Source organism: Lepus europaeus, chromosome 12 (genome assembly GCF_033115175.1).
Source record: "Lepus europaeus isolate LE1 chromosome 12, mLepTim1.pri, whole genome shotgun sequence".
In the NCBI taxonomy this organism is placed as follows: domain Eukaryota; kingdom Metazoa; phylum Chordata; class Mammalia; order Lagomorpha; family Leporidae; genus Lepus; species Lepus europaeus.
In genome coordinates this window covers 26,753,785-26,770,824 of record NC_084838.1, presented here as the reverse complement: position 1 = coordinate 26,770,824, position 17,040 = coordinate 26,753,785, and the positions used below count along the sequence as shown (strand labels likewise).

General features: G+C 45.2%; 1 long non-coding RNA gene across 4 annotated transcripts in view; it reads right to left on the bottom strand.

The window, feature by feature from the left end:
- LOC133771650 (uncharacterized) overlaps positions 1 to 17,040 on the bottom strand; it is a 104,459-nt gene that overhangs the window by 44,048 nt on the left and 43,371 nt on the right. For 3 of the 4 annotated variants that reach the window (XR_009867601.1, XR_009867602.1, XR_009867600.1), the window contains exons 3-4: positions 15,252 to 15,417; positions 802 to 916 (exon numbers count right to left, since the gene is read on the bottom strand). This is a non-coding gene — a long non-coding RNA (uncharacterized LOC133771650). The remainder of the gene's footprint in view (positions 1 to 801; positions 917 to 15,251; positions 15,418 to 17,040) is intronic. The other variant, XR_009867603.1, reaches the window with a different exon arrangement.

Genomic DNA, 17,040 nt, shown 5'->3' with positions numbered 1-17,040 from the left:
ATTGCAGGCGGCAGCCTTACCTGCTAATGCCACAATGCCAGCCCCACCATGAACTTTTTGTCAGCCCTTGTATAAATATATATACACTATATAGTGTATATATTTTTATTTATGTTTAGTGTTAGTCAATATAACATATTTTAAAAATATTTGCATTTATGTTATTTCTATATTTAACATTTTAAATTTTATATATTTAATGCTAGCAGTCAAAACCACAATTTTTTATTCATATTACTAAGCAAAGCTTGGATTTAAGTTCGAGTTCAAAGAATCATATAGATAGCTTCATCTCTGCAAACTCTGCTGTCAGTTCTGCAGGATCTTGGAACGTTGATGACTTGCCTAATAAAAATGCTGGCAGAAGATAAAAATCACTCCTGGGTAGTGCTACCTTTCAATAAGAGTTCTTAAAAACACCAACAAAACCAGGGAACTCAGCTGCATAGCACAGATTTCTTCTTTCCACAAAAGCCATCATTCTTTAAAAAATAAAAGGAGGCAATGCAATCAGAAAAGTTTCAACCATTCTCTCCAACATATTTGACATAAAAGAAAATGTGTGACTTAGGACAGGTGTGCAGTACACAGTCTGTTTGTGGGGCAAGATGCTGATACCTGGTCTTTGGTCAAGGCAAAATTTTTTATTCCCTTGGTGGGACTGCCTTTTGGAAGTCACTGGCTGTTTTTATTTCGAGGAGATTGAGAAAGCTCTCGGAATTTCTGAAACAGATTCACTTTGGTTTTGAAGCATTACCAGGACTGGTCCAACAGGTACATAAATATAACACAGGCACCTACCCATTGTCCTTGGCGATCGCTGTGAAGTCACTGTTTATCTCAATGCTGATGTTGCAGATTAAGATGCCAAGTATCTGCCCAGTGATGTAAGTGGGTATCTAGCCAGAGCCATGACCTTGAAAAGAGAGAGAAATGTTGTGTCTAAATGTGAATCTGGAACAGGACCCCTGTTGGGATTTAAAATTAAATAAAAGTGGGATTTAAAAATTAAATAACACCCACCCTGTGGAATATATTTTCAAATATTTGAGTGTTCCTAACTTTTTGATACACAGTTTTTAAAAAAAGTTTTAAAATGTTATATTTTGCATAGTATTCTAATAGATATATGCCACAAATACATGAAAGATTTCTAAAAATTTCATGGAAATGCATATTATGAAAAACTATGCATGGATATCAAAAATTTTTCGCACTAAAACAAACTTATCTGTTAATTCTATTTCTCCAGAAACTTTCTGAAGTACCCTTATATAACATAAACAAAAATTTCATGAAACAATACTTAGTTATTTTTATTGTGTGTAATGCTCTCTGATATGTGTATATATTGTTTCATTTTTTTATGTTGCTTATGTCCCATGGAATTGATATTATGATGTTAGTAGGTTATAATTTGTAGTGTCAAAACCACACAACTACTGTGACTGTATTTAATCTGGGTCCAGGGATTGAAAGCATCATATGAGTGAGAGTGCAAGGCAATGAGCAAGGCTTTGAGCAGAAAAAATACCTCTGCCAATCTGTGGAGACTTGATTGCTAAAAGGCTCTCTGGGCAGCCATGGGTGGGTAGCCATCAATGTGGAATCTCCCTGGTGTCTCATGTTAACTGTAAGGGTGACAGAATCCTGCCTCTGCTGTCTTGGCTTTTGTCTCCTATGAACAGAGTTCAGGCAAGGTGCTCACTGGAGCATCTAAAAGGCCAGACAGAGGCTGTGACTTCATCAAGTTTCCAGAATAGACACTGTGAGCTGTTCTGTGCTTGCTTGTTGATGACTGCATGTTACTCAATTGTCTGCTTGTGTGGCAGAGTTTGATCAGACTTGCTTCTTCATAGCAAGGTTGGACAAGGGTGGGAGACTTCTACCCACCTCAAACTTATTTGTGTGAATAATGTAATCTTATAATCTTTTTTTAAAAAAACCTCTAATACCTGTGATTACCAAATTGATAAGAAACCATTCATAGGCTCCTTCCCACCTGCAGGTCTAGGAGGAGAGCAAAGGAGAAGCAGGTCACCTTGGGGATGAATGGCTGATAAACATGAACAATAGAACAGGTATGTGGAACATATTTTGACTGAGAATTTACCTGCTGAGAAAAATGCCACAGAGGAAGAATTTTCAAAGGATGGGGACTGAGGGTCATTTTATTTTAGATCACACAAGGAAATATATTTGGTAGCCAAAGGCTGGTTGAAGCCAGGAAATGCACAGGTCACACTGGAAATCACAGTGTACAGGTAGAAGCATCTTATTGATGTGTCACTCTACTTAGTACTGTAGTTACTAAGCAAACCTGCAAGGATTCCATTTGAGCCTAAGATACACACACTGCTGAGTTTCAGATCCTTCTGATGAGTCAAAAAAGGAACAGTCTGGAGGGAGAGGACTTGCAAAAAAAAAGAAAAAGGGACAGGCCACAGTGTAATCACCACTGGGAAGAGGCTATCTGTGTCAGGGGTTATTTGGAAGAAAGCTAGTGCAGAAGGCCTGAAAGTGTCAAGAGAGAATATAGGAAAAAGGGTTTAGGAGTTGTCTTGCCTATTGCTCCCTGGCCCAGATATACAAACTAGGTTGATTTCTCTGGGCTCCAGAAAGAATCAAAAGGAGACATGGGGATGTTGCTTCCAGTGCACTGGGCCTGGGGAATAGAATTAGTCCTGAGATGGAAAAGGATCTTCTCTTCCTTGCACTATGAATTCAACACAGATAAGAATCATGGAGTGCACAGCCATCTGGAGCTGGAAGGTCAGGGTATCCACATCTGGGGCATCACCTGGAAAGCACACACTTGGCAGAGACATAAGCATTGTCATCTAAGGCCTTGGCATCAGTGACGGTACTGAGGTACAACTGCCAAGGGGTTTTGCAGGTGGTAGACATCAACTGTGTAAGCCAGAGAGGAATAACTTGAGATAAGGATTTATGGGTATATTAGTCACCTTTTCGTTACTATAATGAAACATCTGTGGCAGCCAGCTTATTAAGACAAAGGGTTTGTTTGGCTCACAGTTTTGAAGATTCACAGTCAACATGATGAGGATCTGGCAAAGGCCCCAGGATGGGAAGCAGAGTGTTGAGTGTAGGAAAGAGTACATGGCAAGCATAAATCAAGAGGCTAGGCCCAAACTCAGGCTTTTGTAACAACCTTTTCATACGAACCACCTTCCAAGGGCACACCCCCACTAGGCCTACCTCCTAAATGTTCAACCACCTCCTATATTGCCATCCTGGAAATCAAGCCTTTAACACATGGGCTTTTAGGGGACGTTCAACACTGGAACTAACATCCAGACCATAACAATGGACCTCCATTGTACCTTTACATGCAGGTAAGACTTCAGGAAATTTACATTAAGTTGGGAAATCTCACTGGGATTGTGGTGATTCTGGGTCGTTCCACAGAAGTTGTACAGTCCAAGACAAGGACCTGTGTACAGGCAACTTATTTGGAAAATGATCCAGGAAAAAGGAACAGAAGATAACAGCAATGTAAGAGCATATTATCAAGTTGGTCTCTGCTGTACGACTAGGGCTTGACCCTACTAAGACCTTCTGCAGAGTCACATCAAATTTGCCTCACTTACTCACCATTTATCCACCAGCTCTCATGCCCACTAGAAAAAGGAGACCCTGTTCGGCTTTCACTCCCCTGCCCTTCCAAGTTGCACATGCCTGAGTGAGTTTTCACAACCATCTCACAGGACAGCATTAGAGAAGTCCCAGGGCAGGAAAACGTGATGCAGATGAAGTGAAGCACTGTCAGAATGTATTTGCGCAAAACTAGTTGCCACAACAATGGCTGGAATAAAATGTGGACAGAGAAGATGTGAGGATGTGGAGCCATATATGCAAGATATCTAACATCGTGCATCTCTCACAGTGCTCAGATCCACTCATGCCCTACATTAAGTCCTGTTCATCAGACAGCCTTCAGCGTGGTAATCAACCACAGATTCTGCCAAGGACTTAATGCAGAGGCTTCACGGAAAGCACTGTAGACCTTACTGCTGTAACTGCTGGGAGGGATCTGTTGTAATTAAACTGCTATCGGCCAGCGCCGCGGCTCACTAGGCTAATCCTCCGCCTTGCGGCGCCGGCACACCGGGTTCTAGTCCCGGTAGGGGCACCGGATTCTGTCCCAGTTGCCCCTCTTCCAGGCCAGCTCTCTGCTATGGCCAGGGAGTGCAGTGGAGGATGGCCCAAGTGCTTGGGCCCTGCACCCCATGGGAGACCAGGAGAAGCACCTGGCTCCTGCCATCGGATCAGCGCGGTGCGCCAGCCGCAGCGCACCAACCGCGGCGGCCATTGGAGGGTGAACCAACGGCAAAAGGAAGACCTTTCTCTCTGTCTCTCTCTCTCACTGTCCACTCTGCCTGTCAAAAAAAAAAATTAAACTGCTATCATGGCCGGCGCCATGGCTTAACAGGCTAATCCTTCGCCTTGCGGTGCTGGCACACCGGGTTCTAGTCCCGGTCAGGGCACCGGATTCTATCCCGGTTGTCCCTCTTCCAGGCCAGCTCTCTGCTATGGCCCAGGAAGGCAGTGGAGGATGGCCCAAGTGCTTGGGCCCTGCACCCGCATGGGAGACCAGGAGGAAGCACCTGGCTCCTGGCTTCAGATCAGCACAATGCGCCGGCCACATACAAGCTTGGGTACAAATGCATAACAATGCTTAGTCTGCCACCCCTCTTCCTCAGTCCGGGTCTCCCTGCACTAGACTTCCAGCAGATGAAAATTAGGCCCAGAGTGGAGGATGGCCCAAGTCCTTGGGCCCTGCACCTGCATGGGAGACCAGGAGAAGCACCTGGCTCCTGGCTTTGGATCAGCGAGATGCGCCGGCCGCAGCGGCCATTGGAGGGTGAACCAACGGCAAAAAGGAAGACCTTTCTCTCTGTCTCTCTCTCTCACTATCCACTCTGCCTGTCAAAAAACAAAAAACAAAAAACAAAACAAAACAAAAAACCTGCTATCAGCTGCCTAGTGATGGTGCCATATAGAAGGTTAATACCACCAAACTTGGTCAGGTTGAGCTCCCTCAGCATTAATGAGAGCAGGATCTTAGGCCATTGCACCTACATACAACACCCATCCTTGTACCAGGACCATTCTACAATGAACCCACTGCAGAAGCACTGTGGTTAAGGACAGAGGCTGGCTGACATCCAAATCATACGTGATCTTATGTGTTCAGTAGATCAGGCCAAGCTCCAGAAAGTATTGCCATGAGACACAAAGAACCAATGCTTTGTGTCTTCTCCCAGGAATCCATGCCCAGGCCTCTTGCCTATGCTTCCTTGTCTTGGATCTTCCAAACATGCCCATTTTAAGGCTCCATAAACCAATCAAACCCTTTGCCACTGCCCAGGATTCTTTGTTTATTTTTAAAGATTTATTTATTTGAAAGTCAGAGTTATACAGAGAGAGGAGAGGCAGAGCGAGAGCAAGAGCAAGAGAAAGAGAGAGAGAGAGGTCTTCCATCTGCTGGTTCACTCCCCAGTTGACCACAAAGGCTGGAGCTGCGTCGATCCAAAGCCAGGAGCCAGGAGCTTCCTCTGGGTCTCCCATATGGGTTCAGGGGCCCAAGGACCCGGGCCATCTTGTACTGCTTTCTCAGGCCACAGCAGAGAGCTGGATAGGAAGTGGAGCAGCCAGGTCTCAAACCGGCACCCATAGGGGTTGCCGGCACCGCAGGTCAGGGCGTTAACCTGCTGATTGGCAGTATTAGTGCCTCTTCTCACTGCAAAGCACTAAATGCTGTGACTCTTAACGGTGGGATGGTGCAAAGTGCAATTGCATGGTACTTATCATAGCGGGGATGTCTTGGTAAGCTCCAAACCACTGAACCCCTACAAATTCACTGATGAAGCAAGGCTTTTGATGATTATAGAGTTTGTCTCCTGAGCCCTGGCAGGCATGTGTCTTATTAGAACATCCAGACTGCTTTCCGCTTCCTTCTAAGCCTAATTAGGATGGTATCACTAATGTACAGGACCGGCATGATATTATGCACAGTGTAATGGTGATCAAATTCTTGCAGACTATCTTATGGCAGATATAAGAAAGATAACGTCTGTTGAAGGCCATAAAAGCATGCTCTTGTTATTACTGCACAAATGTGAATTAATTTTGAGCTTCCTGGGTATCAGATATCAAACTTTATATGATGAACATATACAGAAGTTCTTCTTTAACACAGTTCCTTTATGCACTAATTTCAGTTACTGTGGTTTAAATAATGCCAGTCTCCTAGTAACACAGTTCAACTTTCACTTACCACACTACAGTAACAGTGAATCATCCTTGCTTGCTCTTCCAGTACACAAATCACTACACAAATAACAGATGCACATCTTGATCAGTAACCAATCCCATCATTTCTTTCACAGTTGGCTCAGTCTTGCTCACTGCACATCTGTTATTCTGTTCACTCTCAGACAGCAAACCAAGAGATTGTAATGTCTCCTGATCTCCCTGTGGTAGACTCACGTAACATTTTACAAAAACGGGTAAGCAAAAGAGGAGATTGGCCAAGATGAGACACAAGTAAATGAAGAGTGGTAATGTTGGAAGTGAACTTTCAATGAAATGTAAATGCAGTTTACAAGACAGAGCTGACCATGGGAATGTGGGCCCTCCTACACATGTAGCTTGAAAGGCTTATGGAAGGTGAACTTAAGCACCATTAATGAGAAAGTTATGTGACAGAGGGAATGGAGATGATCCAGGAAAAATGACACTGGCAATGAAACAAATTTTACATTAAAAGGACTCTCAGAAATAGTTAATGACAGTGAAAGCCCAAAGGGTAACATGTTGGCAGTTAATCCAAACTTAGGAAGGATAGAGCAGTTCATCAAGGTATCAGAAAAGATGCTCATTCTGTCATAAGTCATATGATGAGAAGAAGGTAAGCACCTGCTATGGTTTGCATGTGGTTTGTCTCCCCAAGGTTCATGGACTGGGAGCTTGGTACCCAATGTCCCAGTACTGAAAGAGGGCAGGACATTCATAAAGTACAACCTGGTAGAAGGTGACTGAGTTATGATTGCCTTTGTGAAGGGAATAATCCTGGTTTTGAGGAGTGGGTTAAGTCTTGAAGAAGTTGGTTAATTCCCTTGAGAGTGGATTGCTACAGAAGAGTGAGATTGGCCACTCCCTTGTCTCTTGCTTCCTCTCTTAGCATGTCATCCCTTCCCCATGCGTGGCTTGCTTCTTGTACAGACTCCCACCATAATGCCGTCTACCAGGCTGTGACAAAGCCAGGGGTCCTTTGCAAGGCACCAGCACCATCAGAATCATGAGCCAAATAAGCCACTTTTCTTTGTACATACCCAATGTCAGGTATTTGCCATAGAAACAGAAAACAGACTAAGTGCTACTCAAACTACTTTTTTTTTAAAAAAAAAAGATGTATTTATTTGAAAGTCAGAGTCATACAGAGAGAGAAGGAGAGGCAGAGAAAGAGAAGTCTTCCATCTATTGGTTTACTCCCCAACTGGTTGCAAGGGCCACAGCTGTGCCGATCTGAAGCCAGGAGCCAGGAGCTTAATCCGGGTCTCCCACATGGGTGCAGGGGCCCAAGACTTGGTGCCAGTTCTAGTCTCAGATGTTCTATTTCCAATCCAGCTCTCTACCATGGCCTGGGAAAGCAGTGGAAGATGGCCCAGGTGCTCGGGCCCCTGCAGCTGTATGGGAGACCTGGAAGAAGCTCCTGGCTCCTGATTTCGAATCGACCTAGATCCAGCTGCAGAATTACGCCAATCCAAAGCCAGGAGCCAGGAGTTTCTCCCGGGTCTCCCACATGGGTGCAGGGTCCCAAGCACTTGGGTCATATTCTACTGCTTTCCCAGACCATAGCAGAGAGCTGGACCGGAAGTGAAGCATCCAGGACTCGAACCGGCGCTGATAGGGGATGCTGGCACTGCAGGCGGCGGCTTTACCCACTACACCACAGCTCTGGCCTAAGTGTTTTTCTATTTCTGAGAGAGAAAAACAGTTCCCATTTATGGATTCACTCCCCAAAAGCCCACAATGGCCAGGTCTCAGCTTGGTCCAGAGTTGGGAGCCCAGAACTCAGTCAAGGTCTTCCACACGAATGGCTGGGGCCAAATCACGTGAGTTATCGCTTCTGCTTCCCGGGGTCTGCATTCGCAGGAAGCTGGAGTCCGGAGCCAGAGCCAGGTATGAACCCACATACTCTGATGTGGGGCACGGCATCTTAACTGGTGCCTTACCCACTGGGCTAAATGCCTGCCCCACAGGAGTGGTGTTTTGATTTCCTTTGTAAACCTGCATTTCGTTTAGCAACAACATTTTGTATCAAAATTATTATATTTGATTCACAACATTTCTTTAAATTCTAAATCTACCTGGTAGCCACTTTTAATGGCTAGGTATATATAGACGAAGATAATTAGTACTCATTATTTGCATTTTCCTCTGCTTTCTATACATGGCCCCCAACACATTTATACTTATACATACCAAAACTATATTCTTTTTTTTTCCTTTTTGACAGGCAGAGTGGACAGTGAGAGAGAGAGAGAGAGAGAGAGAGAGAGAGAAAGGTCTTCCTTTGCCGTTGGTTCACCCTCCAATGGCCGGCGCACCATGCTGATCCGAAGGCAGGAGCCAGGTGCTTCTCCTGGTCTCCCATGGGGTGCAGGGCCCAAGCACTTGGGCCATCCTCCACTGCACTCCCTGGCCATAGCAGAGAGCTGGCCTGGAAGAGGGGCAACCGGGACTAGAACCCGGTGTTCCAGCGCCGCTAGGCAGAGGATTAGCCTGTTGAGCCACAGCGCCGGCCCCCAAAGCTATATTCTTTATTAAAAGAAAAGATAAGATCATCCTGTGGACAGATGTCTGAGGTTTGCTTATTCACCTAAACATATATTGCAAGTATCTCTTTAAGTTAATGTATCAGTATCTAAATAATTATTTTTTAGTTTTTTTTATTATGTATTTATTTGAAAGGCATAGTGACAGAGAGAAAAAGAGAAAGAGATCTTCAATTTGCTGGTTGACTCCCCAGATGGCTGCATTAGCTTGGGCTGGGCCTGGCTGAAGCCAGGAGCCAGTAACTCCATCTAGGTCTGCCATGTGACAGGAGCCCAAGTACATGGGTCATCTTCCATGTTTTCCCAGGCTTATGAGCAGGGAGCTGTTTCAGAAATGGAACAGCCAGGACTCAAACCACTGCTCCCATATGGGATGCTGATGTTGCAAGTAACAGCTTAATCCTCTGCACCACAGTGTTGCCACCATAACTCACTATATTTTTTAAAATGTTTATTTATTTATATTCTTCTATTTGAAATGTAGAGTGACAGAGAGAGAGTGAGAGAGAAAGAGAGAGAGATCGATCTTCCATCCACTGATTCATTCCCCAAATACATGTAACAGCCAGGTCTGGGTCAGGCCAAAGCTTTGCTCTCTGAACTCCATCTTCATCTCCCACATGGGTCACAGGCACCCAAGTACTTGAGCCATCATCTGCTCCCTCCCATGGTGAGCATTAGCAGGGAGCTGGATTGGGAGAAGAGGGAGGACTCAAACTGACAGTCTGATATAGGATGTACGAGTATCCTAAGCTGCAGCTTAGCCTGCTGCACTACAGTACCCACCCCTAACTCACTATTTTTACAGCAGCAAAACAGATGAGTATCTCACCAGGTGGAAAGACCATGATCCATCCAACCATGTCACTGCTAATAACATTCACATTCAAATTTTTCTAATTTTTTTAACCCCTGAAAGCCAGATTTTTTAAACATCTGTGTGTGCAAACAGGCGCACGTGTATCTTTGTGGGTAGATTCTGTAGCTGCCTCTCCAACAGCTCCTCCCAGATAACTAGACAAATTAATTCTGTCCCCTTCTTAGCAATTGCTGAGGAGTAGACGAGTGGCCCGATTCTGGCCAATGACAGTGAGGGGGAGTTAGTATGGAGGTCCTGAGCTGCGAAGTATAAAACTGCTTCAAACACCTTGACCCAGTCCAAAGACGAACGCAACAGTGAGGAAGAAGCAACAGACAGACAGAAAGAGCCAGGGTCCTCCACGACATGTTTCACAGACTGAACTGACCAACTTCAGTCTGCCCTGCTTCTCTGGACTTCCTGTTCGGTAGGAGAAGTGTTTCTTATTTCATTGATTAAGCCCGTTTAGGCTATTTGTTGTGGCAAAGAACACTTCCTGATAGATCTACCTGATGTGGCACAGCTGGCTCTCTCCATCTGTGGAGTCTGCATCCATGGGTTCAATCACCTACACACTGAAAGTACTGGCCTGGAATCTGGTTCGTGTGAATGATGGTAAATAGGAACCAACTTTGCATTGCTTACACAACAAAGGAAAAAAGATGATAATTTTGTATGGCCTGCAAGTTATGTACTAAATATGCAAGGGGCCCTTGGTAGATAAAAGGTTTCCCACTCATGCTAGAGGAACTGTTCCCGCCTTGAAATGATCTCATAAATCTCAGTTCAAAGGTTACACATGTCCCAGTAAACAGACAGCCGCTTTATTTGTAGGCGCCGGCTTGCACAGTGCGTTACTGCCACCTGCAACAGTCACACCCCGGTCTACGGGAAGTGAGCAGGCTCGCTCATTTCATGTCACGGACGTTCCCTCACTGTCGGCCTCCTTAGCGGAAGCTTTCCTCATCGCGACTGCAAGACTGCTGTGGTATTCACAGATTCTCCTTCTCTCCCAGCCTGCCAGAGATCCTGTAATTACCTGCCCTGTTTGCCTCCTGAGGAGACAGGAGGATGTAATAGAATTCCTCTAATTATTTTGTGCTTGTTTGCTACTTTTCCCAGAGACTGGGCCACAAGGGATTCGGCTTCTTTAGAGTGTCACCAGCACCGCTGTGAAGGGCCAGCGGTCCACCAAGTGTGGGAGCACACTGATGGCACGGCAGGACGGGAGGATTCCTGGAGCCAGAGCATCCTTCTGTGTTCTTCCCAGGGCCATCAAGGGATTGCGTGGCACAACACACGTGAAAACCTCTTTCTGAACTGCGAAGCGCTGTGCGCGGGTGAGCTGTTGGAAGCAGGTGCTGTATACAATGGAGACTACTTTTTGCCAGGGGGTAATCATTTCAGTTTGTATAACACTTTTCACTGCAGAAGCCCTGAGCCCTTGTGAATATTACGCTGAGAAAAACCGCTTGAAACAACGTGCACATAAATAAATAGCATGGAACAAATGGAGGTCCCAATTATGATGACAATGGCGAAGGCTTTAAATGAGAACATCAACATTTTGACATGTCAGCTCTCCAGGATGTTGTCACTGTCATCCCAACACCTTCTCAATTCTCTGCATTACTGTTTTCCCCTTTGCCTTCCCTGTTTGGGTACAGGGAATGGGAAGAGGGCAACAGAAGCAGGGAAAATATTTTAAATATCAATTTTATTTCCCCAAGCGGTACATCAGAAAGCTCAACAACAGCTCCACAATTCTTTCAAGAGTTTCTTTTTGCTTTCCAATGGCAATGAAAGAGAAATAAGCTGTCATCATGGGAAAGATCAAACACCGAGAGAAAAGAGGCAGAGAGAGGTAAGTAAAGCGCCAATTACAGCGTTGCCAATCTGTATGAACTGGGCTCCTTCCAAACAGCAGCGCAAATGGATGGGAGGACGTGGGGAAGGGGCAGCCGAGGGGGCAGGGAAGAGAGAGCTGCCAAAACCCGAGGCAGGGAGGCTGAGAGAAGTGGCCCCCTGGTGCTCTGGCAGCGGCTTCATCGTGCAGAGCCCTGTACATTCCCGTGCACCAGTTCCATTGTGTGCGTTCACTTGCAGATCTGGCTTCTGGCTCGCTCTCTTTGTGTGGGTAGCTGGGCATGAAAAAGAATCATCTGCAACCAGAGCTCCACTTAATTCCCAGTTCCTCTCTGGAAAGTCTCTGTTGGCATCGTGAAGTGTTCTGTGTGAGAGGCCGTGCTTTGACGGATCAAAAGTGGAATTGCAGACTCTCCCCTGGACTCTTCACAGACAAAGCTAAGCCAGTTCTCAGGAAGTGACACAAGAGCCCTGCACCTCTGGCATGATTTGTGTTGCCCCAGCATCTCACTGATCTTGCCAATGACCAACAGGAACCCCCGACAAATTTCCCTCTCTCTCACGGCCAAGGCAACCATGGCACATCTGTGTTCTCACTATAAAAAGATAGTCACTTCTCTCGCCACACCAGCCTATAGCCAAAGGTCAACTTATATTCCTGATTGAACCACCGTGCATCCTATGAAGAAACACAAAAGAGGCTCTCAGACTTCGGCTCATTTTATCCACAGTCCAGCACCTAAATCAGCACAGTGCTCAATAGACACTGAATGAATGCAGGGCAAGAAATTTGGATAAACATGATGTTGCCTATGGGTCTCAGAAATCTCATGCAGGGCAATTTCAATGTCTGCCTTGTGTTCTGCTTGGGTCTGGGAAGCTACAGTGCAATATTATAATTGCTTTCATTTGTACGGTACACCTAATGGGTTCAGGACACATTCAGGAATGCTGAAAGCCATTATAAAATTCAGCAGAAAAAATAAGTGCATAGACTTCTGATAAATTGAAAGATTAAACATATTTGCTTTTCTTTTCCCATACCCCTCTAAAGTGAGCATAGGGGCCTGTGCTGTGGCTTAGCAGGTAAAGCCATTGCCTGCAGTGCCAGCATACCATATGAGCACCGGTTTGAGTCCTGGCTACTTCACTTCCAGTCTATCTCTCTGCTATGGCCTGGGAAAGCAGTGGAAGATAGCCCAAGTCCTTGGGCCCCTGTGCCCACGTGGGAGAACCAGAAGAAGCTCCTTGCTCCTGGCTTCGGATCGGCACAGCGCCAGCCACTGCAACCAATCAGGGAGTGTACCAGCAGACGGAAGACCTCTCTCTCTCTCTCTCTCTCTCTCTCTCTCTGCTTCTCCTTCGCTCTCTGTGTGACTCTGGCTTTCAAATAATTTATTTTAAAGATAAATCTTTAAAAAGAATAAAGTGAGCATAAAAATATTAAAACAAAAATTAAATGTGAACTCACAAAAACAAAGGAGAGAAATAACAGCAGGTGATCAAGAGCTACAACATTTTGGAACTAGAAATGCAGAGTCAGTGGCAGAAAGCTGTATAGAAGAAGGAACCCATGGCCGCGGCTCACTAGGCTAATCCTCCACCTTGCGGCGCGGGCACACCGGGTTCTAGTCCCAGTCGGGGCACCGGATTCTGTCCCGGTTGCCCCTCTTCCAGGCCAGCTCTCTGCTGTGGCCAGGGAGTGCAGTGGAGGATGGCCCAAGTGCTTGGGCCCTGCACCCGCATGGGAGACCAGGAGAAGCACCTGGCTCCTGCCTTTGGATCAGCGCGGTGCGCTGGCCGCAGTGCGCCAGCCGCGGCAGCCATTGGAGGGTGAACCAACGGCAAAGGAAGACCTTTCTCTCTGTCTCTCTCTCTCTCACTGTCCACTCTGCCTGTCAAAAAATAAAATAAAGAAAGAAAGAAAGAAGAAGGAACCCATCAAAAGCAAACCAACTCAAGTCTCAGAATCCCCAGAAGTCCCAACATTTTTTTTTAAAGACAGAGTTACAGAGAGAGGTAGAGACAGAGAAAGAGGTCTTCCATCCACTGGTTCACTCCCCAGATGGTTGCAACACCGATCTGAAGCCAGGAGCCAGGCGCTTCTTCCGGGTCTCCCACATGGGTGCAGGGCCCGACGACTTGGGCCATCTTCTACTGCTTTCGCAGGCCATAGCAGAGAGCTGGATGGGAAGAGGAGCAGCTGGAACTAGAACCGGTGCCCATATGGGATACTGGCGCTTCAAGCCAGGGCGTTAACCCACTGCACCACAGCACCTGCCACAGAAGTTACAACATTTAACGATAGCGTGTGCCTGAAAGCAGGAGTGCTGAGTGGGGTTGAAAACAGAACAATTGATTGAAAGTCTCTATAAATAGAGGCTAAAATTCTAGGTGCCCCCACCAGTCCCTAGTGGGCAGGAAGCCAGTTGTCTCCACCCCAGGGAAACATCAAAGGTGTCACCCCTGGAGATATTGACAGGAGGTATTCAGGACTTGGGAACAACCAGCACAGCTGAGAATAGGGTAAGACATCATAATTTAATGGGAAGGTTAAAAATCACATCATAAACAGAAAGTCCAACCCATCTCCACCTCCTTTATGGCAGCTCTCAGAAATACACAATTCAAGCTTAAAATTGCACACAGGAGAAGGAAAACTAATCATAAAATATTAGGAAATGAATGGCATCATCTTGTCAATAGCAACACTAGCAGCTTGATCCAGATTCACTGTCATTAATCCCTGTAACACTACTCTGTATGTTTGGCTCTGCAGTGTGGACTTCTTACATAGGCTCACACAAGATGCTGGCATTGGCCTTTTTTAAGTATAGCATATCCACCCAGCCTGCTGTGTCCAAAGACATGGTCTCGGCCCCTAGCCTGAAGACTGGAAAGAGACTGACATGGATTACGTCCCCATACCCATGCTCTCAGGCTCACGCCTCACTCTCAGTTCCCTCCCTCTTTTGATTCTAATCTAAAAGGTGACCATAGCAGCCAATCACAAATATGTTCCTGGTTCCTACAGTGCATCCAAAGACTGATTTCATCACTGACTCCTTTTTCCTGTTATGTTGTTGGTGACTGGAGAAACAATTGGATCATGGGCTTGGTTTTATGATTATATAAACGGCTGGGTGACACTTAGTGTAGCAGTTTTCCAGATCTGCAATCACCAAAAACATCATACACAAATCATGAACTGAGGGTGCAGTCATGGGCTGAGAGACCAGAGATTTGATAGTATCTTGCTGTTGCAACACCTGGGTTGCACTCAGGACTGGATTCCAACTCCCCAACATGTCTGATGGAAACAGAAGGTGAAGCAAGAAAGTCCTCCACAGTTTATGGAGCCTTCAGCAGCCAGGGTGCTTGATGCATACAGCAACTGTGTCATTGCCAGTGTCCTTGTAATGGAGAGGAGGAGGAGGAGGAGGAGGAGGATAGGAGGGCGAGGAGGAGGAGGAGGACACAGAGGAGGGGAAGAAGGAGAAGGAGAAGAAAAGAAAGAATATTCTCATCTTTTTTTAGGCAGCTGGAGAGGAAAAGTCAAACCACATGGTCTGAAAAAGGAAAATGAGAACTTCATTCTTCTATTCCAGGCCAAATTTGAAGGAAAATTCCTAAGGACTTGAATGGATACAATTCCATCTTACCTCTCGTTCCTGGGCTTTGTATTAGGTCTTGGTCTTTCTGCTTTTTTAATCTTCCATTGGTAACACTGGCCGCATTTCACCCTTGAGGAATAAGCTGGCACATTTCCAAGATTAAAAATCCAAGTGCCTTTCTCTCTGTCTCTCTCTCTCTCACTATCCACTCTGCCTGTCAAAAAAAAAAAAAAAAAATCCAAGTGCATCTGAGACGGTGCTGTTATGAACTGAATGGCAATAGAGAAACAGCAACAACTGAGGGAAAGAAGGTGGTAAGTTTGTTTTGGAGCATGGACAACTGAGGTGCCTTGTAGGATATTCATAGTGAGGTTCCCTTGAGCACTGAAGATGGCACAAAGTCATTGGAAAACTAAGGCTTGAGCTCAGGGATCAACCAAGTGTGGTGTGGTAGATTTGGAATGCATCAGATTAGAGAATAAAGCTGAAGCTATAATCTTTTTTTTTTTTTTTTTGACAGGCAGAGATAGACAGTGAGAGAGAGACAGAGAGAAAGGTCTTCCTTCCATTGGTTCATCCCCCAAATGTCCCAGTCGGGACGCCGGTTCTGTCCTGGTTGCCCCTCTTCCAGGCCAGCTCTCTGCTGTGGCCAGGGAGTGCAGTGGAGGATGGCCCAAGTTCTTGGGCTCTGCACCCCATGGGAGACCAGGATAGGCACCCGGCTCCTGCCATCGGATCAGCGCGGTGCGCCGGCTGCAGCGCGCCAGCCACGGCGGCCATTGGGGGGTGAACCGACTTAAAGGAAGACGTTTCTCTCTGTCTCTCTCACTGTCCACTCTGCCTGTCAAAAAACAAAACAAAACAAAACAAAAAACAAGTGTGTGCATTATTTTATCAGCTCTGAAAAGTAGAAAAGACTAGAAGATCTCAAGAACGGATGAGGAGGTGGTGGTATGATTATGTTCAAATGTTATCTTATTCTTTTTTTCCTGTGATTTTTGAATTTTTTACAATGAACTTAAAAGAGTTATTTTATGATAATGTAAATGACTTTTATAGAAAGGCATGCTTCCATTAGCAATTTCATTTTTCAATTATTTTTGTTAGCTTTACTGGAATTAAAAACTCATTAGATGCACTAAATGTAACATTTTTAAATGCTCAGGGTATATATGCTCCTGACTGTTTCCAAAATGAAGCTGCAATAAGATAGAATAAAGGAACTGAGACTAGAAAAGCTCTCTCAGGGTAATGGCAAAGACATGAAATGTCCTATTTCAAATATTGTGAAATCCTTATCATATAAATGCTAATCTTGTGGATGTACTTTATACAATGCAATACATATACATTAAAACTTAGTTTTAGGCCTGATCATAGATATAAGTAGAATGGAATATAAATATCATATAAATACAATGATTTTCCAAATTTTAAATTGAGCTAAAAGCTTATTTTTATAATATATGAAAATGAGATGATAGGCCAACCAATATTGAAAGCAAGACCATAAGAAGTCCTTATACCTAGGAGAACATGATGTCTTCAAATAGTGGGGCCATCCACTATATACTTGCAACATATTAGCTGACAATTACCACTCTAAGTATAGTTCAAAGCTCTCTGTGGCAATAACAGAAGAAATGCAGAGTTTCCACTTTACCCATATGATAGCTTTGGCTTTTTCCATGAAGACTGAGGCAAGTTCAACTCACAGTAAAGGGGCAATGTCAAGTTTAGGAGTTAATGAAGGTAGAGAGGCTTAAGGTAGCTGTACAGAGAATAGGAGAGTGTGTCCACGGTTCATCTGCCTGTGGCACCAGCATCCATGTGAGTG